Source organism: Dermacentor andersoni, chromosome 10 (genome assembly GCF_023375885.2).
Source record: "Dermacentor andersoni chromosome 10, qqDerAnde1_hic_scaffold, whole genome shotgun sequence".
Taxonomy (NCBI): Eukaryota; Metazoa; Arthropoda; class Arachnida; order Ixodida; family Ixodidae; genus Dermacentor; species Dermacentor andersoni.
The window spans coordinates 87583161-87610787 of record NC_092823.1 but is presented as its reverse complement, the minus strand read 5'-3'; the positions used below and the strand labels follow the sequence as shown (position 1 = coordinate 87610787).

The 27627-nt window shown below is 45.7% G+C and overlaps 1 long non-coding RNA gene across 1 annotated transcript; it reads left to right on the top strand.

The window, feature by feature from the left end:
* The first annotated feature begins 779 nt into the window (after positions 1 to 779).
* Positions 780 to 26849, top strand: LOC140213652 (uncharacterized). The gene is made up of 3 exons (XR_011890573.1): positions 780 to 929; positions 13644 to 13720; positions 26762 to 26849. It is a non-coding gene; the product is annotated as an uncharacterized lncRNA (long non-coding RNA).
* The last annotated feature ends 778 nt before the right edge of the window (positions 26850 to 27627 follow it).

Here is a 27627-nt window from a genome sequence, read left to right as displayed (position 1 = left end):
AAAGATTCTCGCTCAGGTGCTCGGCTGCAGTTTCCGTACTGTTGCCGCCCACGCCCCGTCCAGACGCCGACCCTTGAGTTCTCTTCTAGAGCTCTTTCCTGAACCAATTAGCGATTATTAACGCTCTCACGCTGGCATTTATCTTTCGTTCGTCATGCATGACTGATTATTCTGAATGCCGGTAACGTCGACTCGCCGCCACGACTCCAATAGTTTGCAATCCTGCAGAATTTTAGCAAGTCTCGTGCACGCCTGACGAGTGGTATTTAGGAATCGGGCTGTTTCAGTTGCTATAAAGCAAACTTACGGGCCTGCGCGTAACATATCACAAACAACACACACTTGAACAGCCAGTCGCCTGGATGTGGGGCTGCTTTTATTTTTTTCATGTACAACACGACGCGGGAGCTGGAAGCAAGTTGGTTCGCTACTGAGGAAAAGCACGCTGCTCACTGCCTTAGAGCTATTACATCCATCCAAAAAATGAAAATCTGTCGCTATTGTAAATATATATAAAATATCGCGTATCATCGCACTCTGGAAACACCGTATAATACGATTCTATAGGCTAAAGGGGGTCAATTCTTTATTGAAATATTTAATTTTGTTGCCTCTAGGAGATCAGCACTTCTATAGCTCTTGAAGTGCCAACTTTTCACTTACCAAAGACAATGTTAGCGCGCAAAGAGACTACTAGGCACATAAACTCATAACTGATTGATAATTCAATGCAATTCTTCTTTCTACTCTTTGCCATTGTCTTCTCTCATCTAGTTCATGTCTTCACGTGAAATTTACTTGAACATGAGCTGTGCAAACCTTGAAAATATCAATTGCATTAAAGCAAGAACTACCAAAAGAAATGTTACCATGCGAACCTTGTCCCATGAAGTGTTCGTGCACATGAAGAGTCGCGGTAAATGGACCTGGTAAGCTGCTATATTCATTTCTTTAAAATCAGGCTATTTCTCTTACTGTGCATTCTATATATTTCTTAACAAAATACTATTTCGCACGCTGTACGAGCAGCAGTAAAATGCAGTGAGTGGCATCTGATATGTTCAGAATAAAAATGAAAATTTATGTGCCAGCTTCGGACCATGTACAATTGCAGTATATTGTGACATTCACTAAATTATACTTAAAAAGGTCTAAGCTTTCATCAGCACATCACTCATATGCTCAGACAAGCCTTCCTCTTTAAGCACGGCTACCTGTACATTCTGGTGAGAGCAAAAACAAAAAGAAATCGTGTTATCTGGTCGCTACGAAACTCGGTTGCTCCCTACAGGTTGCAGGAACAAACTTCGTTACAATATAACAAGTTAAAACGCTTAGACACATTAATTTTTAAAAACTTTTTGTTGGAAGTGTATATGTGTATGTACGTGCTTCTATCGGAATATGAAGGGAATCGCCACTACCTCGTCATATTTCTTCCTATGGATAACCAGCTTTGTAGTTAGGGGGTTTCACTGTATTTGGTTTCTATGAATGAATGTTTTTTGGCTTTGCGTATCTGAAGAAACATCAAATTCCATCAATAAACTTTTGTAATAATTTTCTATTTAACATGTGGATATCTGTGAGCGCAAAACACATTGAACTAATCAGGATATTAAGCCCACGTATATAGATAAAGATAAGAACGGTCGCAGGACAAATGTGAAAAAAAAATGTAGAAGCCACAGCTTGTTTCAACATCTTCTCACCTACTTTCAACATTGCTTTTCATGTACGTTGGATTGGGTTCTCTGGAGCGGCGGTGTCCATTTTGTTCCTTGTTAGAACAAGTACTGCTTGTACCACTAGCATTGTACGTTTAGGCTTAAACAAATTCGAATACTCGGCGATTCCATACCTCCATGATACGTTTCTGGAAGCAGTTACTCTCCTCTTAATGGCTCGTACTACTGTTGCGAACAATTGGCACTGTTACAGCAAATGAATGTGTTTTAAAGCGAAGCTTTCTTTGCCTCTTCCTTCAATTTTCCCACTGCTGCTGCTGCTGCTGCTGCTTCTGTCTGGCACACCATGTCACGGGCTGGTTCGGAGCGTGTGTATACATGGCAAGAGTGCTGCAGACACGATAGGCGACGCGAGAAATTTATTTGAAGATTTGCAGCGCGTCGAATGTGCACAATGCCCTGTGGAGCTCACAGCGCGACGCCACATTAGCCTCTTGACAGCTGCAACTATCCGTGACCCCCACAAAAGCATTGCCGAAATTGAGGCGCTTACCTATCTACTGGCCTCAAACCCCAGGGGGAAGCTAGATAAAATGGTAGATGGGAGCGGCAGCGGAGACAGAATGGTTGGAACAGACGAAGTCGCGAAACGAGCAATCAACAGCCTTGCCACCCTTCGTTCGCTATTCCCATGCAAGAGGGCGGGGGGAGGAGGATATGAAAAAGGTGACGTGAGCATGTAGCTTTGTCAAGTGTACAACTTACAAAAGGCGTGAAGAAGCAGACCCGTATTAAAGTGGATAAAAGCTCCCTTAAAGCAGACGTCTGTGCTAACTCCGTTAGATAGAAGTCGGTGGTAACTCCGTTACACAGTATACCAGTCAGCTATCGCAGCAGACGAAAGATCCGATCAAGAAACGCCAATGTATGAAAACATCTAACCCTACAGCTAGAAGAGAACTGGCAGAACTTTCGAAGATAATCAACAAGCGTAAGACAGCTGTCATAAGGAAGTATAATATGGATAGAATTGAGCATGCTCTCAGGAACGGAGAAAGCCTAAAAGCAGTGAAGAAGAAACTAGGAATTGGCAAGAATCAGTTGTATGCGTTAAGGACAAAGCCGGCAATAGCATTACTAATATGAATGCGATAGTTCAATGGCTGAGGAGTTCTATAGAGATTTTTACAGTACCAGTGGTACTCACGACGATAATTGAAGAGAGAATAGTCTGCACGAATTCGAAATCCCACAGGTAACGCCGGAAGAAGTAAAGAAAGCCTTGGGAGCTATGCAAAGGGGGAAGGCAGCTGGGGAGAATCAGGTAACAGCAGATTTGTTGAAGGATGGTGGGGAGATTGTTCTAGAGAAACTGGCCACCCTTTATACGCAATGCCTCATGACCTCGAGCATACCGGAATATTGGAAGAACGGTAACATAATCTTAACCCATAAGAAAGGGGACGCCAAAGACTTGAAAAATTATAGACCGGTCAGCTTACTGTCAGTTGCCTACAAACTATTTACTAAGGTAATCGTAAATAGAATCAGGAACACCTTAGACTTCTGTCAAGCAAAATACCAGGCAGGATTCCGTAAAGGCTACTCAACAATAGACCATATTCACACTATCAATCAGGTGATAGAGAAATGTGCGGAATATAACCAACCCTTATATATAGCTTTCATTGATTACGAGAAAGCGTTTGATTCTGTCGAAACCTCAGCAGTCATGAAGGCATTACGGAATCAGGGTGTAGCTCATGAGGACTAGGGCGGCTCCACAGCCACCGTAGTCCTCCATATAGAAAGCAACAAAATCCCAATAAAGTAAGGCATCAGGCATGCAGATACGATCTCTCCAATGCTATTCACAGCGCGTTTACAGGAGGTATTCAGACCTGGATTGGGAAGAATTGGGGATAAAGTTACTGGAGAATACCTTAGTAACTTGCGATTCGCTCATGATATTCCCTTGATCAGTAACTCAGGGAACCAATTGCAATGCATGCTCACCGGCCTGGAGAGACAAAGCAGAAGAGTGTGCCTAAAAATTAATCTGCAGAACACTAAAGTAATGCTTAACAGTCTCGGAGAAGAACAGCAATTTAAAATAGATAGCGAGGTACTGGAAGTGGTAAGGGAATACATCTACTTAGGGCAGGTAGTGACGGCGGATCCGGATCATGAAACGGAAATAATCAGAAGAATATGAATGGGCTGGGGTGCGTTTGGCAGGCATTCTCAGATCAAGAACAGCAGGTTGCCATTATCCCTCAAGAGGAAAGCTTACAATAGCTGTGTCTTACCAGTACTCACCTACGGGGCAGAAACGTGGAGGCTTACGAAAAGGGTTCTACTTAAATTGAGGACGACGCAACGAGCTATGGAAAGAAGAATGATGGGTGTAACGTTAAGGGATAAGAAAAGAGCAGATTGGTGAGGGAACAAACGCGAGGTAATGACATCTTAGTTGAAATCAAGAAAAAGAAATGGGCATGGGCAGGACATGTAATGAGCAGGGAAGATAACCGATGGTCATTAAGGGTTACGGACTCGATTCCAACGGAAGGGAAACGTAGCAGGGGGTGGCAGAAAGTTAGGTGGGCGGATGAGATTAAGAAGTTTGCAGGCACGACATGGCCACAATTAGTACATGACCAGGGTTGTTCGAGAAGTATGGGAGAGGTCTTTGCCCTGCAGTGAGCGTAACCAGGATGATGATGATGATGAAAGCAGAGGTAAGGTCTAGGTGATACTACGGAAGCAGTCACACGTCAAATCCACACTTATGTGCCCGCAGCGGTAGCTTTGCAACTATGAGATTGCTGTAGGTCTCGGGTTTGGTCCCGACATCTCCAGCTGGAATCCGACGCTTAGGTTTAATCTTTAGAAAAACGTTAAAGAACAACCCGGTGTCAAAATTATTTCCGGACTCCACCAATACGGCCTGCCTCGTAATCCGATATGGCACGTAGAGCCCCATAATTCAGTTAAAGTGTAATGTTCCTGTCATGAGGCGATGTGCATGTGAGGTAATGAATATGTTCAACTCTCTCAGAGGTTACGAAGTGTGGTGCACAACAATGCTCTAAGCAAACACCTCCCACTTTGAGTTCGGTGTACTACGCAGACAAACAGCAGCGGTACACACAAACGAACGTTTAACATCAGCTCAACACTCTTATGTTGCACTAAACGCCTAATAATTAAACATTTGACGTCAGCATCACCACCAATTACTATCAGTCAAAGCAAAGAGCACAGAAAGCTTCGCTTACATCGATTCACATAGTCCGTGGGATCGGCGTAATGTTTTTAAGCTTGCTAAGTGCGAGAAAGGGCGTCGCTTTATGCACTTGTTGCTTGCTTCCCTACAAGCTTTGTCGGTGTAGATAGGGCACCGTTGACGCTATATTAAAGAGCAATGTTGATAAAAATTGTTGGTCATTGCGTCCTGCGAAGGTGGATGACCAGCGGAGATGTAAACGTCCTGCTAAGAAAACTTGCGGTAAAGAATTTATTGCATAATTGATTGTCACTTAGTAAGGAGGGTAAATGGCTTTGTAGTCATTATGATTACACTGATCGGCATATTCGAAACTGCAGACACATTCTTTGGAAATGTCAAATCGATGTGCGTACGCCGCTGAGTGGTCGGTTGGATTCGATAGGCGTGGCATCGCAAGCGAAAGTTCTCCAACACGAAACGCGTAAACCAGTCTCTCTTCGGTCCCAACACATCCACATTGAAGTCGCCAACAACGGCCACAGGGCCATAGAAACTTACCCGCATAAATTGAGTAGCCATTAAAATTAAAGGGCTATAAGCCATTGCAATTTTTCTGCCCCTGGTGCGGTGACACACGCCCTACACTCTTTCACATATCGGGGGGGGGGGGGGGGGTGCGGGGGCAAACCTCAACACCTAAAGACACCTAGCATGTCATTTGAGCGATGGGAGGTACAGCGGACTGGCGATACCCTAGCGGAACAAGAAGCTCTCGTCCGGCAAGTACGTCGAGCAGCCATGGCCAGTGGAATCCTGGAATGAGGACACCACGCCCTCGATCTCAAGAGCAACGACATCGATGGTCCAACTGAATGCTTTATCTCTATCTTCTTGGCTACGGGGTATGAGCCATTGGTGATGATAGTTTTTGTGCACGGACATGAAAATTCTATGGTACCCTTCCCATATGCAGCTCTGCTGCAATAACGGCACCGTATTGCTAATAGCCCATCCAGATAATGCTATCAGGGACTTTTTCATATATATGCGCGGTTGCTATCTGTCCTTCAACTGCCCGTACAAGATCCAAAAATGCATGGTACCCATTCATATTCAGACGGGTGCTTTCTCGCCTGACAGAGCTAGCACGAGGGTCACTGCGCTGATCTTCTAAATATGAGTACAACAACCGTTTTTCATGCCTGTCCTATTAAAAAAAGAAAGGTGAAATAATGTTGCAATGACTGCCAATTAAGCCGAATACTACGCTTTTCCTTTCAAGACTAATGTTCTCATAACAGTTGTTCTTTCACCGAATGTTGCGCGACCAGCTGTGCGAGATCTCCTGCGGCTAAACCACTAAATGACCTGCGCGTCTGTGAAATATCGCACAGATATAAGAAATCTAAACGGACCCAATTTAATGTTGCCTTTGAGTAAAGTAATTGCCTCTTTTCTATAGAAGAAATTCCACGTAGGTGTAGCATGCGGCGATGCCAAACACAACGTCTTAATATAACTTTCATGCAGTTTATAAGTCAACGACAAAACACGATTCTTACGCGCAAGTGTATGTGGCCAGCGTTTCAAATCAAATCGACGAATCAACTCTAGGAATAGAGGACATCGACTCATAAGGCGAAGCCGACCCTAGAGCGATGCGGTAGGCGTAACTCAATGGGGAGCATTTTTTTAGAGATCTATTGCTTAGTAATGCCTCGCTTTTCGCAAATTTCATTTCAAGCATTTACTTTTGAGATCAGGCTCGCGCTACATGTCACGTTATTCATGTCACATATCACATGTCGGATATTCAGTTGTACGAGCAAGCAAGCATTTACGGGATACGTACTGCCCAACTTCTCTTCGATCGCCAATCTAAACAGAGCGATCATCCGCAGTTATGAAAAGAAAGGCATTTCTAACAGCGACCGCAGGTAATGCATTTGTGAGACAGCCAAGGTTTGTGTGTGATTGGCATAGAATAGTAGAGGAAAGGTTTCTTAACAAGCAGAGCTCGAAAAAAAAAGAACGATGCGAACAAATATAAACACCCTCCCAATGTGTGAGGCTGTGAAAGACAAACACCCTCACAAGTACAATAGTGCCACTGTTTTAGCTGGAGCAGAGCATCTTTGTCTCACGGGGAACTAAAGGGTTCGACTCCCTATGTGTTATTTCTATGTAATTTTTAAAGTATAAAAGCCTTATACATAGACAATTTCACTGAGGAGCCAAATATATGTTACTTTTGCTTCTCGGGATTATATGTGCGTGTTCCGCAAAAAAATTATTCTGTCTCTCTGCTTCCTTTAAACTGTTTGATAGAATTATCACTATGGCACTCTAGTATTCCTAATAATTATTGTTTTACTAATGTTGCATGGTATGCTTCTTTATCGCAGTGTTAAATGAGCAAATTAATGGAACAAATAGAATTGTTAAATTGTCCTTAAGCAAAAGTAAGAATACCGTCAACCAACCTCCTTTAAGCAAGCTTGCTTCAAACGAAAGTAACTGCCAACTTTTTTAGACTTTCTTTCAACAAACATTCTTCAAACGAAATTAAGGACAGAGCCTGCCAACTTCCTTTAAACTTTGTTTTAACTTTATTCAAAGGAAAGTAAAGACGCAGCCTACTAACGTTCGTGTCAAATACGTTAATAGGAAGTAAAATTACATTGGATGCTAATAAAGTTGATAAAAAGTGGGAAAAAGTTCTAAAGAAGTTTAGGATACATTCTTGTAGAGGTAACTTAATGGAACGCATAAACATGTTACCAATAGGCAGTAAAAATGTTAATCCTTATCAGGGGCCTTGTGGTCCTTTGCGGCCTTTCTGTGCTATGATAATCCTGCCCACAAAATGTGTACGTAGCGGCTGCTCATTCATCCAATACCGAGGGCGTATCCGGCAGCAGCCTGGGATAGATGCGAAATGCAAGAGGCTCGTGGGCAACATTCCTTGTTGGCGTTCCGTAATTCTCTGCACACGTCCTCGGAAGTCGTTGGACGCTCTTCTTGTTGCAGGGTTCTTAGTATAGCTCCAGAATGCACATGTAAAAGCAAACATATGCTTCTGGAGGACATCTGAGATTATGACAAAGGATGCTGCGCAGGGAGTGTTTCCATACGAAATTGGCTGCCCACGACAGCGGACAGCCGATATACACTTTCCCCCCCACCCCCTCGCCTGATAGGCACAGGCCTCAGCGAGCCCCAACCCAAGGACCGGCCATGGTTCTAGCTTTCGTGTTACAGTTGACGCTCTGTTGTCCTGGAGGCGCCGTCATAATACGAAAAAATGACCACGCCGTTACCCATACTAAATAAAATTCCTTTGAGAAATACAGTCACGTCCAGGCACCAACATCTGACGCAGCGCTTCCGCTCCCGTGAGAGGAGAATTATGAAACGCCAACGAGGAATTTACCGCCCATGTAGTGTACGATACAAGTGCACGTTAAATATCCCCAAGTGACCTAAATAAAGTTATCCGGAGCCATCCATTACGACCTCCCTCATAACCTTAGCCACATCGGGATGTTAAAAACGTTAAAAGCCACAAAACAAATCAATACATGCGCGCGTACATAGAAGCTAAACGACTGCGTTCGTAAGCCTTAGTGAGCCTTCAAAAGCGTCGAGGACGTTATAGCTTCTGGTGAAGCTGAGAAAAGATTTCCTGAATGAAGTCGCTATTATGTCACACGCTTGCTGCAGATGGGAGAGCTTTCGAGGCAAAACAAAACTCTTACCAAACAAAGCGAGCACGTTAGGAAAAAGGAAGGTTAAAGGGACTGCCAACGAATTTTTAAGGACTTAGTTTCTCATGGAAAGCGTAGAGGGAAGCCAAGCGGAAAGCCTAGAAGAAAGCGTAGGTAACGTTGAGCGAAAGCACGCAGGACAAACGAGGTGAAGCTGTAGTGACTACTGAATTAGAGTGTACTAGACAATTGGCGAGTGCGCCGACCAAAGCTCTGTCGCTGAAGCGCCGCGTGTGCAAAAATTTTGCTAGGGCGCTGCGAGCGAACTGGATTACGGCGGAGACGCCCTTCGCCCCACATTCAACCTTGTTTCGCTGCGGTCCCTGAAACCGATTGAGCACTGACGCTCTCATTATATTCCACTGCAAATTTATAATGACACATTTTTGCTACGTATGCATATTTGAGGCATGGGTTATACAACATGACGTCTTCAGTTTTACTGTCGTTGTCAAGTGCGTCGTCTGCCAGCGAGCGCGCGTTCGTTGCGCCTACACTGGCGGACGCCTAGTTTTTCTGGCAAACAGTCCGGGCAGTATGTTTTTTTATGGTTATACTTGTTTTAGTGGGTCCGCGACCCTTGTCGGCCGCTATATATTATAGTTTTAGCCAGGTGAGCTGCTATTTTTAACACTGTTTTCTAAAAGTAACACGTTATTTTTGCTGCAGTAGTCACCTATCTGCAACTTGAAGCTGCGCAAGAAAATTGTGTTGATATCGTGTCATTTTACACGCGCTTCTTGTTTGCAGAATATTGATCAGGACAATGACCAAAGATAACAATAATATAGTTAAATAAACCAGGTTTATTAAATTCATGGTGCGAAGAGATGCAGATCACCAATGTACTTCTAAGTAAAAATAAGGGCACCATAGACATATATGCACAAAATATATACAAGAGAAAGCTTATCAAACATTCTAACTGAACTGATTGAAAAAGTGAGAACTGCTGACCGGAATAAGCGTGTTTCTTTTAAAAGCTCCGCCAGCCCTAAGGGAACCAATCGACGTTCTGAGAAAAGGAATGAAGGCAATTACTGGGCAACAGTATGAACAACAGTGCTAAGGAGAAGATATTGCCTATGTACTAAAACAGAATCAGGCAGTCTTTACCGAAGTAATCTCCGTGGCTTGTCTGGCGATCTCCTTCAACGAGCCAGCAGGCGAAAAGAAGTACAAACATGTATAGTCTTATCGAATGGTGTTTGCTATTCGATCATGTGCAGATGACCGGATACTGTCTGGTCCTCTGGGAATTCATTGCAGAGACTGTACAGAAGAAATGCAAAAGAATAAGAAATCGTCTTGTTGTCCCATTTTCAGTCAGTGCAGCGTGTTGTCAGATAACTGCACTAAAATCACTAGAGGGATTATTGAAGCCTATAAGATACACAAATTCAAAGACAAATGCAAATGCGTAAGTGCCGCCTCAGTAGCTCTTTCAGAAAACGAACTGCGTTTTCTTGAAGGTAAAAAGGTAACACGTGCGCAATCGTTCATGAGTCAGTGCAGCCCTGTGTTCAGGTACTGTCATTATCTCCAGCTTTGTGTGCTTTGTGTACGTTCATTTGATATTGGTTGCCACCTTACTTAAGCAGTGGAAATCGCCTCAATAAAACCAGTTGTAAGTTCAGCGCTGTGTATGCGCACTCGTCTCATCTCTGTTCTTTAAGCTGTTGAAAAAGAAGCTCCTCACCAACTTGTCGTCATTCTACTGTTCTTATAACGTTGTAATGCTACGGACCTCATACTGCAGTCGTCACGCATTTTAAGTGATACTTTCGTCGTGGTGCCAGCGTGGTAATTGCGTATTCGTTATTTTAAATTCTCCACACTACTCTCGCTATGCAGTCGTCGTTACGTCATCTTAATCACACTAATGTCCTCATGTCGTCCTCATCAACCGGTCGTTCTACCATCGCCATCACTTCGCAAGCGACAACCAACTGTTGTCTGGGGCGCGCCATACCGCCTTCGTCGTTCCATCGGCGTCATTCATCTTCATTCTATCGCAGTCATGCTGTCATCCTTCAGTCGTGATTGTTCCATCATTGTCATGCCATTGTCGTCATTTATCGCTGTCTCACTGTTGCGTTCATGCATCTGTTACTCTGTTGTCTTACCAATGTCATACCATCGTGGCCATGTCATCGTGATTCACGCTCCATCATCCCGTTGTAGTCATGCTATCGTCATCTTACATTGGTCAGCATCCAGTTGTCTTCATGCTGGGATCGTAATACCAATGACATAAATTGATAATCGCCATCTGATTGTCCTCACGTCGTCGTCTTAATTCTGCCGCTGTAGTTTCATCGACTTCATTACATCGTCATCGTCGTCTTGTTCATGGGCGATCTTGGCAAGCAAGTGCCATATAGCAAAATGGACCAACACCGGAGAGAGCTTACATTACATTCAGCTAAAGGAACAGAAGCATCAAAATCGCCGCTATAGATATGAAGTAAACGGGACTTAAAGGGAAGCTAAAAGCTTTTCCAGAAAAAATGAGTGAAGAGCAGTACGTCGTGGTTTTCAAGCCTCTGAATTCGAATATCGCATCGAAATTGAGCGAAGGAAAGTGCAAACATATTTTATTTCGAAGAAAAGTGCAGCAGCAGACACGCCCAGCTCGCGCGCCTTGTTTCCGCCTGTGATTGGTCGGGCGCCTCGTGACGTCCACAATGGTGTTCGTCCGGACCGTCTGCTGCCGCTACACACGAAGCACGGTGCAAGGTAGTTTGGTGCTGTTTTGCTGAGACCGTCATGGAAAATTTCGAGAGCTTGTGTTTCTCTGAGGAGTTCGGCGTTAAGTCCAAACTAAACGAGAGCGATTTTGCACGCGACGGTGACGGGCGACGGCTTCGAGCGACAAAACGGGCCGTCACTTGAACATGTCGCACGGTGTTGTCACTCGATCGCTCGTTTCTAGAAATCTAGAACTCGTCCCTCGTCGCCCGGAAGTGCTATGAGCGACTAGACAATAGTGCGAAGCCGGAACTGGATGTACATAACTCAAATACTACTGTTTTTCGCACGGAACAAGCAAACTATTGAATTTTATACGTGCAAGAATAAGAACCTAGTGCAAGACCTTCAGAAATATTTTATGCTCCTTTTTCAGTAAAATACATCAACTTAAATTGATAAAGCATGCGTCACGCTAGTTCCGGCGCGTATATTGCTGCCCTCATTCCGGGATGTCGTCGCTCAAAGCCGTCGCTCGCGTGGAGTTCGGCTTGCAGACGACGAGTGAACGCGAAAGCCATCGCCTCGCTTGTTGCGCTGTCGCTGTCGCTTGCAAGATCACTTGTAAGGGGTTTATACTTTACTCCCTACATGTGCGAGCCAATTGCAAAGAGCCGGCCTCTCCAAGAAGCAAAAAATGCTGGTGCAAGCACTGCTTTCTACTAGAACGAAGGCGAAGTGTTAGCATCTCCTTGTGCTGGAAATGTTTTTTGGCGAGTATGTTTTTTGCTAAGCGGCATTCAGCGTTCCAGTGAGTACGTTTCCGGGCAAACAACAGTAGTGTTACGTTCCTGCATGCCTCCTCGTAGAACGCAAGCGGTGATGCGATCTTCGGCATTTGTGCGCTGCCCCAAAGCTGTCGGAAATCTACACAGACGGTTTAAATGCGGGAAAAGTTTACCGACTGTTACAGCACGTGTAGTATACAACCTTCATCAGCGCGTCATGCGCACGCTACTTGTAACCGGCGAACTCTGTCGGCTACGTGAGATGGTCGGTTTCTCTATTTGTGCGAGAAAAGGGGGAGCGCGGCCTCCTGGCGTGAGCAGGCTTTCCAACACATGCAAACTTTACGCTTGCACTGCGTTATGGTAGCTGCATGCAGGCTGTTTCACAACACACGTGCGAATAGAAAACTCGCGGCGCTTGGTGATGAAACCTGCGTCAAGGGTGGGAGATAAACATGCACCTTCCGTTCAGCGTCCTGACATGAAGGAGAACGCAAAGCACGCATTGCTGATAAACTCCGGTAGTAATCGTCACGAAGTGGTTAGAGCACAACACTGTTGTGGTTGAGCGCTTGAACTTGTTTCGCTTCACAGCAGCCTCCCACTTAGCTGAAAGCGTCTTGTCGTACAGGAACTAGTGGAACATCGTAACATCGTCGTGGCCACTGGTGTTCGTGCAAGCGTAGGCTGCCCAGAACGCCGGCATGATCGGCCTACAAGTTCAGTTGCTGCTGCGCAGGTCAACTACCACTCTACATACACACACAAAAAAAGGAATTAGGGTCGAGCGAAGCAGACTACGACGGCACGCACGCACAAATAAGCCCGGTCAGGCACGGTTGCGGAGACTGCGAAGGAACGGAACACCAGTGCTGACGTCACTACACCGCGGTTTCCGGTCTCCGCTCGCATCATCAGCGTCAGCAGCAGCACGCGGTGCTCGATGGGGGGCGGAGCTACCGCGCAATTTTAATCGACGATTGCGTCGCTCCTAAGCGAAAAATTCACCCTAAAATTTTACCTGCATGGTTTATAAGGTTCCCGCATCCATATATGAGCGTCTTATTGAATTCGACAGACTCTTCAGCTTCCCTTTAACCAGTATGGTTTGTCGCTTCATTGCTTGGATGCTAATCTCATTACTTACAATTAAATTCTGGGGTTCTGATCTTAAGCCTAAGAAATTATAATAAGGCACGCTGTGATGGGGTCTCCGGTATATTCCGTCAAACTGGGTTTTCTGACCTGTTCCCAATGACCCAGTGAAGTTGTTCTGGCATTTTGTCCTCAACGAATTTCGGCCACCACAGCCAGGATTTGACCCCGCACCTTCGGGCCTGACCGCGTTAGAATCGTCAGCCATCGTGACATCAGCTCTGCCTCAATTTTATTTGCTCGCGTTTCCGAAAACCAAGTCTGTTGCATTTTTCTAAATTGCACGCATTCGGCAAGTAATTACGTGCTTTTTTTCCTACAGGTATAGCATGAATGCTACGTACTATCCAACCTCTATGTTCCGGAACCGTGTCAGAATATTCACGTCTGTTGACGAGAGTAAGTAATTGTGTGATTACCATTTCAAATTTTCATTTATGACTCGTTCAGTGTCGCCCATCTACCATAATTTGTTGACTATGTTTTCCACTAAAAATATAAGAGCACGTGAAGAAAGCAATTTTTTATGTAAGCGGGCGGGATCAACCTGTAAAATTGATGGCAGATGAAAACAAAATTGGGCATGAAGTCTGTAATGAATAATTGTCATAAAGTGAGTAGCAATCTTTAGAATGACTTATAAGCCTTGCACTCTGCTCCATGAAACGAAAGCGGTCGTGCTGAAACGTAGGCTATTCCAAAGAATACCACAAATTCTGTCACGAAACCCTCCCCCCCCCTCTCTCAATGAACTCGTTTTACCAGTGCACTTGTGCTTGACCAGTTAACAACACTACACATGGTAAATTTTTAGACTGTAGATTCTATTTCAAATTTCAAAAAATGCTGCCCAGTTTATCGGGCTTCTCCAGTGAGGAGTTTCAGCGCCACTTGTTTACGTTGCTTCGCATCCTACCGCGCCTTTCCCCGTGCCTGACGGTTGGCTTCCTAGTGGGCGACATACTAACACTCGTGGTGTCTTTCTCTCTTATGCCTCGCTTTTATGCCCGCGATGGCTGACATTTATGCCTGACTTATGAAAAGTGAAGTGCCAGATTTGTTGTATATTTCTCCGTTATGCGTGCCTTGTTATTGCGTCACATTATGCCTGCTTTATTAAATGTCAAGTGCACCGGGCGCGTGCCTAAAACACTAGGTGTTTTCCTAACATCTGGCATTATCGTAAGGAGATCTTGCATTTGCGCATTGAAACCGTAACGGCGCGTGGCAGCTTGCTTCAAAAAATGAAACAACGCTGCTGAAGCACCCGTAATCAGACATAGATGGCGCAACTCATTTTCGTTACGCTTGAAATCCAGGATAGAGAGAGGTAAACAATGCTACGCAATAATAAAACATCTTACGAATTCGTGATTTCCTACAAATGTAATAATGTTGAATAGAAAGCACTTCATTTTGCGTCGCCATTATGTAAATAAAATGTACGTAAAGAAAAATATGAATGAAACACAGCTGAAGTTCGTGGGCAGCACTAAAAAACAAGGGCTCACGCGTATAGGTCCATGAAGCTCAATTATACACTGGAGGCTGCGTTTCCATATTTGTCACATTCATTTTAGAGTTCTCAACAGCAGTCTTGCTCATCAGAGCAAAAAATTGTAACTTTGTCCCATTGAAAGTAGAGTTTTACTAGTCTAGGCCCTTTTGAGTATCCCATGCTGCATGTTCGTGGCTGTTAGAGCACTATGCTAAAACATGACTGTCACACATGTACAACCCTTACGTATTTAACGTTCTGGTCTTTATTGTTTTGTTTTTTATTCCGCCAACGCTTTATCACACGTACTTAAACACGGAGGGGCACTATATCAAATCATCACTGGGAGATTCCCACTGCCGTTTTAAAGAAGAGTGTGCATTTATGGCATTCTAGCGGTGAGAATATATGGGGGAGAAATTAATATTCGGACCCCACACACATTGGGAATAGATGTAAGCGAGTTGTCTATGCTCTTTGGTTGGACTCAAGCTAATTGGCGGTGATGTTGACGGCGAATGTGTAATTTCTTAAGTGATTAGTCTGATACGACAGTAATGAGTTGATGTGAAATGTTACCTTGGGTGCATCACTTCGGTTTGCCTACTACACAGAACAAACAGGGAGATGTGTTTTATTGACGTGTTGTTGTACGCGATTGTTCATAATCCCCGAGAGGGTTGAGCATTATTGTTGCTTCATATGGCAGTTCGAATCATGGTATAGAAGTGTTAAAGTTTAATTCAATTGTGGGTGTGGGAATGCCAACACCACGATCTGATTATGAGTGACGCTATAGTGGCGGACTCCTGCTTAATTTTGACACCCTTCTATTATTCGACGTGCAGGTAAATCTAATTGCACGAGCGTTCTTGTGTTTAGTTCCCGCGGAAATGCGGGTGCTATGGTCAGAATTCAGCCCTCGACCTCGAGCCGCGACGGCACACGCGAAACTACGACGGGCACAGAAAAGTTCATTTGACGTGCGACCACTTCCGTAGTGCCGTCTAGACCCTACGGAGGTTTATTGTGGCTTTGCGTGTGCACAATTTGCGCCAGTTATTGGTCGCTTGACAAGTCTGCATTGTGTTTAGTTTTCAGAAATAGAAGAAGCACACCATACCGTAAATTTAGTTAGCCCGCAACCGCTGTTTCCTTTCCTCATATTAAAAAAAAGGAAACAGCGGTTGCGGGCAAACTAAATTAATATGCTGATAATGATAATATGCGGATAATGAATACCTCCTTCCGCAAGCGGGATAGCCGAAAGTGAACGTGGAAGAGCCCGAATGACGAGACTAGAAATGAAATAGACTTTATACTCTGCGCTAACCCTGGCATCATACAAGGTGTGGACGTGCTCGGCAAGGTGCGCTGCAGGGACCATAGGATGGTAAGAACTCGAATTGGCCTAGACTTGAGCAGGGAACAGAAGAAACTGTGCATAAGAAGCCGGTCCATGAGTTAGCGGTAAGAGGGAAAATAGAGGAATTGCGGATCAAGCTGCAGAACAGGTATTCGGCTTTAACTCAGGCAGAGGACCTTAGTGTTGAAGCAATGAACGACAATATTATGGGGGTCATTAAGGAGTGTGCAATAGAAGTCGGTGGTAACTTCGTTAGACAGGATGCCGATAACCTATCGCAGGAGACGGACGATCTGATTAAGAATCGCCAATGTATGAAAGCCTCTAACCCTATAGCTAGAATAGAACTGCAGAACGTTCCATGTTAATCAACAAGCGTAAGATAGCTGACATAAAGAAGTATAACATGGAGAAAATTTAGCATGCTTGCAGGAACGGAGGAAGCCTAAAAACACTGAGGAAACTAGGAATAGGCAAGAATCAGATGTATGCATTAAGAGACAAAGCCGGCAACATCATTATAATGTGCATGAGATAGTGCAAGTGGCTGAGGAGTACTATAGAGATTTATACAGTACCAGTGGCACCCACGAAAATAATGGAAGATGGAATAGTCTAGAGGAATTTGAAATCCCACAAGTAACGCCGGAAGAAGTAAAGAAAGCCTTGAATGCTATGCAAGGGGGTAAGGCAGCTAGGGAGGATCAGGTAACAGCAGATTTGTTGAAGGACGGTGGGAAGAGTGTTCTAGAAAAACTGGCCACCCTGTATATGCAATGCATCATGACCTCCATAAGATCCTAATCCATAAGAAAGGGGACGCCAAAGACTTCAAAAATTATAGACCGATCAGCTTACTGTCTGTTGCCTACAAAGTGTTTACTAAGGTAATCGCAAATAGAATCAGGAACACCTCAAGCTAATGTCAACCAAAGGACCGGGAAGGGTTTCGTAAATACTATTCAACAATGGACCATATTCACACTGTCACTCTTGTGATAGAGAAATGTCCGGAATATAACCAAGCCTATATATCGCTTTCATTGATTACGAGAAAGCGTTTCATTCAGTGGAAACCTCAGCAGTCATGGAGGGATTGCCGAATCAGGGTGTAGACGAGCCGTATTTAAAAATACTGAAAAATATCTATAGCGGCTCCACAGCTACCGTAGTCCTCCATAAAGAAAGCAACAATATGCAAATAAAGAAAGATGTCAAGCAGGGAGATACGATCTCTCCTATGCTATTCACAGCGTGTTTACAGGAGGTATTTAGAGACCTGGATTGGGAAGAAATGGGGATAAGAGTTAATGGAGAACACCTGCGTAACTTGTGATTCGCTGATGATATTGCCTTGCTTAGTAACTCAGGGGACGAATTGCAATGCATGCTCACTGACCTGGAGAGACAAAGCCGAAGGGTGGGTCTAAAAATTAATCTGGAGAAAACTAAAGTAATGTTTAGCAGTCTCGGAAAAGAACAGCAGTTTACGATAGGCAGCGAGGCCCTGGAAGTTGTAAGGGAATACATCTACTTAGGGCAGGTAGGAACTGCGGATCTGAATCATGAGACTGAAATAATCAGAAGAATAAGAATGGGCTGGGGTGCGTTTGGCAGACATTCTTAGATCATGAACAGCAGGTTGCCATTACCCCTCAAGAGAAAAGTGTATAACAGCTGTGTCTTACCAGTATTCACGTATGGGGCAGAAACCTGGAGGCTTACGAAAGGGGTTCTACTCAAATTGAGGACGACACAACGAGCTATGGAAAGAAGAATGATAGGTGTAACATTGAAGGATAAGAAAAGAGCAGATTGGGTGAGGGAAAAAACGCGCGTTAATGACATCTTAGTTGAAATCAAGAAAAAGAAATGGGCATGGGCAGGACACGTAGTGAGGAGGGAAGATAACCGATGGTCATTAAGGGTTACGGACTGGATTCCAAGGGAAGGGAAGCGTAGCAGGGGGCGGCAGAACGTTAGGTGGGCGGATGAGATTAAGAAGTGAGCAGGGACTACATGGACACTATTCGCACATGACCAGGGCAGTTGGAGAAGTATGGAAGAGCCCTATGCCCTACAGTGGGCGTAACCAGGCGGATGATGATGATGATTATGATGATGATGATGATGATGATGTTTCCTTGCCTTCTCGAGTCACGTATTTCGTATCCCGCCCTCTCCCTTGTATGGGAGCGGCGAGATGACCAAGGCTGTTATTCACTCGTTTCGCGACTCCGTCGGTTCTACCCATTCTCTGCCTCTTCTCCTCCCTCCTGACTACAGTTTTATCCACGTCCTCTCTGGACTTGCGCGTTAGTAGAAACGTAAGCGCTGCTGTTTCTGTAGTGCATTTGAGGGGGAGAGGGCAACTGATAAAACAGCTATCAAGAGGCTAATGTGGCGACACCCAGGAAGCTTCTGTGGGCATTGTGCACATGCGACGCGATGGAAAGGTACAAATCAGTTTCTCACGTGCTCTTTCCTTTCTACCACTCAAGCCATGCTCTGCACCACTCTGAACAGGCTCTGGACCAGTACCCGATGCGACATGCAAGACAAAAGCAGCAGCAGTAGCGCAAAAGTCGAAGGAAGGGGCAAAGAAATTTTCGCTTTATAAATGGAGCTGCTCAAGCCATGTAATGCGTGGGATAGCTAACATGTGGGCCGTTAGAGTTACAGAACGGGTGCCATGGAAAGGGAGGCGCAGTCGAGGGCAGCAGAAAACAAGGTGCGTTGATGAAATTAGTAAATTTTCAAGCTCGTGTTGGAATCAGCTAGCGCAAGACAGAGATAGTTGGAGGCATTTTTCCTGCAGTGTAAATAAAATTTGGCTGATCGTGATGATCATAGCGATCGCAGCTAGAGGGTACAAGTGCGACTAACCGCCGACTGCTTTACACTGAGCACTGGAGGCCGGTGTGTCAAAGGCTGCGACAAAGACAAGAAAAAAAATTGAGGACGCTTAAACTTCGCCTTCAAGAGTGGAGCGCGATAGCGTTATCGCACCCCGTTCGCCCCCCCCCCCCCCCCCAATCATTCGCTCGGCATGCTCTTGAGTCGCACAAAGACGAAACGTGCACCTGAGCAAGCGAAACGAACCAAAGAACTCGGTGTCTCGGAGGGAAAAAACGATCTACACGAGTCAAACATCGTGATCAGCATAGACAGCCGGGCCGCGACGCGCCATAAAGGCGGACGCAAGCATGGGGCTGACGCCTCGATGGGATCGTCCTCCAGAAGCGAGCGAGCGGCGCGCCAGCTGTCGGGACAGCACCGTACATTGCGAGGAAGGGGTCTTCTGTGTTTGCCGCAAGAAGGCTCTGCGTGCGCGCCAAGCGCTGAAGAAATGAAGCGGGAACGTGATTCGCTCCGCGTTCAAGTGCGACTTCTGTAGTTTACGTGCTCATAATTACCGATATGCACCGTGCCGTAGAAAGTATAACTTTGTACGGCACGTTTCTGAGGCAACACCGCATTCACTAGAGGTGCTTTTGTCCCGCTTTGAATCATCGAACTCATGGCTGAGTGCTAACGTCTCCGTCTCACACTCCGGCGGCCCTGGCTCGATTTCCACCCAGCCAATCTTGCAAGTTGCTTTTATTTATGAATTACCTTCCGCCATTTCTCGCTCACGGCCAACGCCGCCGACAACATCGGCTTTACTGCGACACGAGCTCCTTAACGCTATCGCGTCAATAAATTCCCTGAACAGCATCATTGAAAGTAGCGCGCAATGAAGGATTTAGCACAGGGAATGTAGCATTAGGTTTTTTAAATTTCTCGCAGGTGTCAACCGTGGGTGAAATAAATACGGCCACATTTCCACTAACCTTGTAGAAGGCACGCGCAGTCATTGATAGATGGTAAAATATTCTTTCCGGTGGGAACAGAAATACGTAAGCTTCTTTGAACAGACGGATTGGAGACGATGTCTTAGAAGATATATTAAAAGCAAGGACGAGGGTCCAAAAATATATTCTTTACGCCATCTTTAAGTACCACGCAAACGTGTGCATATTATTGGGTTCACCGCAAAGGACCGCATAATTATACTTAGAGACAAAGCAGCGGTTGCTAAGATGTTAAATACTTATTAGGAGTGATGCTTATATGCACCAAGAACATTCTGGTTGCTATTGCTATTGTTTATCTTTTATTAAAATTTAGCTTTGCTCTATTTCCTAAAAACGTTGGCTGGCGTGTTAGGAACTATAATTGTTTAAAAAAGTATACAGGTTCAAGAAGACCTCACAAAGAGAGGTGTGCGAAAATTTCGAACATTTGAATAACAAATGGAACAGTCTTCTATTCGATTAGGTCTCCAATTCGAGCAGTCAGTATCAAATAAAGAAATATTACAAAACATCAACTGCGTCCAAGTAACCATAACGTTGGAGCAAACATGTCATAAATGTTTACTCCTGCGGGCAAAGTATGGACATGAAGTCTGAGAACTTGCGTAGTGGACCAGGCTATATCACATAAATAGCCTTACTCCTCAGGTTACACAGCGACCATAAGCACTCCTTGAAGAGCCACGTGCATGAGAAGAAATTACATCTTGGCTCCTTATACTCCATTTGTGATGTTAACAAATAACGCTTCACAGCGTACTGTGTTTTCACAGAATATTGCCAACTTAAACAATACTAGGATGTTAACATCATTTTAAAATAATTGTGGCAATGGCTCCTTATTACTGGAAAATATTTGATATATCATTCAATTTGATTCGCTTCTACAACTATTTGATTCATATTTGATTCATTCTCAAAAATCACTATTCGTGCACCCTTAGTAATAAAAAGCTAAAAATGCAGGCTTACTTTTTATTGCCACTAAAGTTTTCAAATCGGTCACAGCCATAACAAATTAAAAAAAAATCTACTACATGGTTTCTGTTTTTCTCTTTAAACTGTTACCCGCCGTGGTTGCTTAGTGGCTATGCTGTTGGGTTGCTGAACACGAGGTTGCGGGATCGAATGCCAGCCACGGAGGGAGAGAGAGAGAAAACTATTTGGTCTATTAAGGGTTTAGCGTTCGGTCTTCGTCTTTATCGCTGCAGACGCTTGACCTTCTTAGCAGGGTTGGGCCCCTAGTCCAGGGCTCCACTGAGCCGCGCTGCTTCGCTTGCGTGCTGCACCACTGCCCTTTGGGCGGCGAGCTCGCAGCTGGTGAGCCGGCTCTACCACTGCTCCGCACTCGGGGTTTTGTGTTGGTGGAATGTGTAGTTACGTTTACACTCCCAGGTTATATGGTAAAGCGTGGGGGTTGCCCCGCACCCCGGGCAAGCGTTCCTAAATTGTGTAGGATGCATCTTGCTTAATATACGCGCCGTGCACGCCGACGAACGCGCCACTGGTGGCGGCCTTGCGCAGAACACGCGGGAGAGAAGCCTGGCGCGCGCCGTAGTTTGTTGTGTCGTTGATCGTGCTTCCCTGTCTCATTTACGTTTTCAGAGCAAGATAGGCAACACTATTCGCACGTGTGGGGTGGCCAAAGCTTCAGGGAATGTCGAAGAAGAATTGTTGCAGGATTGGGGGCTCAAATACCGGTGAAAACGTGCGGCGATACGGTTCTAATCATTCCCGGCAAAGCCTCATCAGTGAGAACAACGGTAGCAAAAATGGATCGTCGCTTCGAAGGGAAATTTCTTGTTCTCATCCTTTCCTTTGTCTGGTCGGTGTCTTTTTCCACTCGATCATAGTTAGACGCGTGAGCAACAAAGTTCGTCTGCAGTGCAGCATGAGGTTTAAAGGCATTTCGCTAAAGTTCGGAAAGCTGTTTGCCGCTTATACTGTTTTCCGCTTCTTTACCGCGTTGCGCTAGCTAGGCAGCACGACTGCACGAGCGCATTGCGTTGTATGTTAAAGCTGCTGAAGTTTGCAAGAACTGAAATTGTTGGTTTCATGTGGCGCGGTAAATCCTCGCGGCAGCTGTCGCGCGCTTCATGTTTTTACATCTATCTTATGCGTGGCTTCGCACATGTTTAACTGTTGCTAGTTGCTCCATGCATAACTCTTGTCGATTCTTTTGAGCTGCGAAGTTTTCACCCTGCCTTGTTTGTAAAGGGTATAAATCACGCTGTGTCTTATCGGAATGATACCAAGGAAGTGCTTCTTTAACAGCTTTATTCTTTTCGCCCGAGGGCATCTTAGATATTGTTTGCGTTTTTGGAAATGTGTTTAGAAAATAGGTAGTTCAGGGCGAGAATTGCTAATAGCTGCTGCATATAGTATTTTTGTTCCATTTCTCGCTGAAAAGTTCGCGTTCCGTTTGGGAAGTCATCACACCTCCATGCCGCCTGGGCAAACTTAACACGCCGAGTTTGTTTGTTTCACAACGTAGTCCCTTCTTGCATGTGAGTTTTGTACTCAACTGAATTCTTTCTTATACTTACGCTGCAGACAACTATACCGGGCCTTGCCGCCAGCGCTCATCTACTTAGACTGGCGCTGCTCTGCCTTTAAATATATCATGTGGCACCTCTCTCTAGTAATATAAAAAAACACTGAAAAGTTAGTCAGTCTTTAGCTTTGTACGTTTCCAAGCAGCTCCCTTGGGGAATTTAACATTGCACAAACTGCAGCGGGAACGGTAGTTCATCGGCGTATGCAGCAGAATTGCATCGGCGGTACAGCACTAACACGCGCTTTTATTAGCCCGTGTGTTTGGTGACTTCGTTGGCTAGTGTACGCGTTTCCATCAATAAATTGGCAATTACTCTTCTTGAGGCGACTTCGACTGCACTTATTCGGCGATGTCACATGTATTCATCGGCAGAAAAATCACAACGGCATATGCAGATTGCACCATGCAGATTTGTTTGATATAAGTCTGCACTAACGACGGGTGCTTATTATCCAGGTACAGAAGCAGCACTGCGGCAAGGGTAGAATAAAAAAAAACCATCGAGAGATCGCATCACTCAACAAAATTTATCGGCTAGTGAACATGAGCTCCACGTCATGTAAATGGGGTTCATGGCGTTTGTCTGCGGGACACACCTTGCACGTATGTGGACCATGTTGTCCCAAACACCGGTAACATCGTGTTCATACCCGCTCGCACAGAGGTCAGCATCTTCCCTACAGCTGTCACCGCAGACGAAGCAGCCTGGCACCCGAACAAAGGAGAAATCGCAGCCGCGAACTTCAGCCATCCTTGCTGCAAAGGGTTGCCGTCTGCTACTGCTCCCGCGTGTACTGTTGGAAGCGTCCACTAGGTGGCTTTCAGTGGCGCCTCTATAGGCGGTGCACGAGGCGTATATGTAAGTTAGAGAAGGTTCCCGTATGCAGCCTCCGCCCACTAGCTGCTTCTTGCTGTGTTAAGGCTTTGTGTGGCGGGGAGTAACTAATTCTCTTGCCTCTGTGGTAGTTCAGTAACTCTGAATAGCCGATCTCCACGGTGAAGTGCTGTCCCAGGGCATGTGGCCGCTCGACTCGGTACGTGATCTCGCGAGCGAAGCTGTCTGCCCTTTCATTTCCTTCTATCCCCGTGTTTGCCGGAATCCAGATTAGTTTGTAGGTTGCGGTGTTTCTGAGGTGTTCTGCCTTGCGGAGGATAGCTAAGGCAGCCCTGCAGATTCTACCCTTTGTGTAGTTCCTGCATGTATCTTTTGAATCCGTTAAAATGACCATTGATTTGTCTTTTCGATAGCCCTCAGCCGCTGCCAGCGCAACAGCGACATCCTCCGCTTCCACTATCCTGGCGCTACGTGTAGTTGCGCAGGTGATTAGCTTGCCTGTGTTGTCAACCACTACCGAAGCTGCCTTAATGTAATTTTATGTCTATTCCATGGATACAGTGTTGCATCCGTGAAAACCGTGTTTTCTAGCTTGGCTAAATGCCTTTCCACATAATCTACCCGCGCCTGCCTTCTGGCCGCATGGAGTCTTACGGATCTCGTCGGGTATATCGGCGGATCGATCATGATGCCTCCTTTGGTAGCGACCTAACCTTGTCAGGAGCGCTCTTCCCGTAGCCGTGTCTCTGAGTCAGTGAAACTGTGTTCCAAGCTGTGCTTCTGCCAGTTCGGCGAAGGTGTTGCTAATCCCTGGCTGTAGCAGCTTGTCGTTCGGTGTATTGCTAGGTATGTGAAGTGCCGTCTTGTAGGCCTTCCGCGGGGTTGTCTGCTTGTTCCGTTTTGCTCTTGACCATGAGGTGGTATGGCAGCGAGTGGATTACCCTGCTGACTATGAGGCTTCTGACGAGTTTTAGCGTGTCGTCTTCTTTCATCCTATCCCTTCGGTGGGAGACTCTGGTTATCATTCTGCCTACCTGTTCAGCCGACTTGCTGAGCAGGCTGAATGTGTGGCTGCATTTCCTGCTTGCTTGTAGCCACATTCCCAGGACTCCTATCATGTTCCTCTCCGGGATGTATTGCCCCTCCAGTTTCAGCTCGAGTGGTGTATCAGTGGGGTGTCTTCCTACCCTCAGTAGCTCAGACTTCTCTATAGAGCAGGCTAGTCCTCTTTCCTTCACGTATCTTTCTACGCAGTTTGCTACTTGTTGTAGCTTCTCCTGTTTCTCTCCCAGGGATCCATGGTTCACCCAGACCGTGATGTCATCGACATACATCGCGTGCTGGATGCCCTGGATTCTGCTGAGTCTTTCTGCTAAATTGAGCATGTTTTGGTGGGCTAGTTGGTTAAGCATGATTACAACGACGGCGCCGAATAAAACAACACACGAAGAAGGGGGACACGAGACAGCACGTAGGCGCTTCGCCACATTAAAGAGTATGGGCGAGACGACCGAGCCTTGGGGTGTGCCTTTGCTTGGGGTGGTGAAGACATCACTCCTCAACACCCCTAGTCCCACTGAGGCCGTACTGTTGGTCACGAAGTCTTTGACATAGTCATGGATTCTTCTCCCGCAGTTGGTGTTATTTAGCCCCTCCATTATAGCGGTGTGGCTGACGTTGTCAAAAGCACCTTTTATAGTAAGTTGCATGGCTACGTTATCCCCATTCTTGGGCATTGTCTCGAGGACCTTTTCTTTAAGTTGCACAAGCACGTCCTGCGACGAGAGGTCCACCCTGAAGCCGAACATGGTGTCTGTGTAGAGCCTCTTGTTTTCTAGGTGTTGCTGGATGCGTTTCGTGACGATCCTCTCGTATAGTTTTCACAGGCAAGAAGTGAGGGAGATTGGTCTGAGATTCTCGATCTGCAGCTTCTTGCCTGGTTTGGGAATCATGACTACTACAGCATGTTTCCACTCGCCTGGTATCTTTCCTTCTTTCCAAAGCTTGTTGAGGTAGGCCGTCAGCTGATCTACTGTCTCATCGCTTAGTTTCCTTATGAGAGAGTTTGTAATTCGATCTGCTCCTGCCGCTGTGTTTTTCGTGATGGCTCTCATTGCCCCGGTGACCTCCTCTCTGGTGATAGGCTTGTCCATATATGAGCTTTCTTTTCCGAGATAATCTTCTTCATATCCCTTGGGTTCGTCAGTGCCGTGGCATTTGGTTCTGACTTCATCGAGGAGCTGCTCGTCTGTTCCCTGATATTGGTGCATTAGCCTTGGAATTGCTTTGCTGCTTTCTGCTTTAGTCTTGGTAGGGTCCATTAGAGCCTTAAGAATACGCCATGTTTTAGCCGTGCTAAGTGCCCCATTCAGCGAGGTGCTGAACTGTTGCCACGCTTGCCTGGCTAGGTGTGTTGCGTACTCTTCTGCGTGGAGTGCTACCGCAGCTATTTTCTTTTGTAACTTCTTCTTAATTTCTGCCTTTTCCACCTTCTGGTGAGACAGCAGCGTCTTGCCTCTCATAGTTTGAGTAGCCGCTTGTCTACCTCTGGTGTTTCTTCGGTTCGATCTACCTCCTTGGTATACATTTCCTGTATTTATTTAAGTTGCCGGCACCACTCCCCTATCGAGGTGATGTAGTCCTCCAGCTGCCGGCAGTGGTGTCTAAAGGCCTCCCAATCCGTGAGGCGAGCTGAGCCGATCTTCCTCTTGACATTTCCTGCTACGGTGTTTATTCTTATTATGTGGTGGTCACTGCCAAGGTTCTCTAGCAGGTGCTCCCATTCCACTTGCTTTGCTCCTTTGACGAAGGTTAGGTCGGGACACCTGTCTGGGCTAACGCTGTTGCCCTGTCTAGTTGGTTGATTCTTATCCGTAAGGGGCTCGCATCTGATGCTCTCTGCAGCTACACAGATATTTTGCCCCTTCTTTTCGTCTTTGGGGTAGCCCCAACTCGGCCTCTTAGCGTTAAAATCCCCCGCTATAATTAGGGTGTTCTGCCCGGGCACCTTGCTCGCCCCGGCGAAGAGCTTAATGAAATCTGCTTTCTTCTGCCTTGGAGGCTGTATAGGTTTACTATAAAGGTGCTCCTGGCTTTCCTTTTCTTGTTAGGTATAACGTAAGACGCATTTCAATGGGAGCGAAATGCGAAAAAACCCGTGTACTTCGGTTTGGGTGCACGCTAAAGAACCCCATGTGGTCTAAATTTTCGGTGTCCCCCACTACGGCGTGCCCCATTATCGTGGTTTTGTCACATAAAGCCCCATGATTTATTTTAATCCTTCTAACCGTTATAAACAACAAGCTATTCTGTTGTGATTCTTTTCAGAATCAAGTGATGTTACCAACTACACGTTTGTTCACACAATGAAAGAATGTGCTATTGTCCGAAAGGATAAACAAAAGCCAGACCAGTGTAAGTTCACGAAACTTCCCAATGTTAGACATCTTTACTCAATGAAGGCATACTTTACGTGAACAGTTGTGGAGAACATTGTGCACCGGAAAGCTTTTTTTCCTTATACCTACGTCAGGTAATATAAGAGCTTACGAAAAAGCAATGTGAGGAAGCTTACTATCTTGTGGAAACTGGCAACAGAAATAGCTCATGGATAAATTAATATAAATAACATCTTGGAGAGGTTATACCAACATTAACGTGCACAGCTGTCAGCTGCACTGCCGCATGCAATAATGATTGTTTAATTTATAGAAACCGATATTGAATAATTTGGCAACTTTTTGCTAGAATCTACATTAGTAAATGCCCTTTGTTCTGAGACGCCAATTCTGCCACTTTATCAGAGCAACTAGAGAAATAAATGAGTGACTGTACCGTGATCAAAGGCATCAGCAAAAAACAGTGCAACATGGGCCGTTCGGCCTGTTTCTGCAACTAAGCTACGTAGCTGAAATTGACAATGAAGTTGCGTGAGGCATGGCGCGACGCGCTGCGGGATCCGCCACGGGAAGCGCTGCGCGAGCGGGAGCGTCCTAGGCGTGGAAAGGCGCTTGATTCGAGTGCTTGCTCTCGCTGTTCTTCGGCGTTACGGCGTTCCCATCGCCGTCGCCGCACGCCGTACGGAACCTTGTATTTGGCTCTGTAGAGGCGGTCTCCAGTGGGGTGTTCTTCGCCACAGAGCTTGCACTTGGGGACACACTTGTGGCCCTCTCTGGGATTAGAAACACCGCATG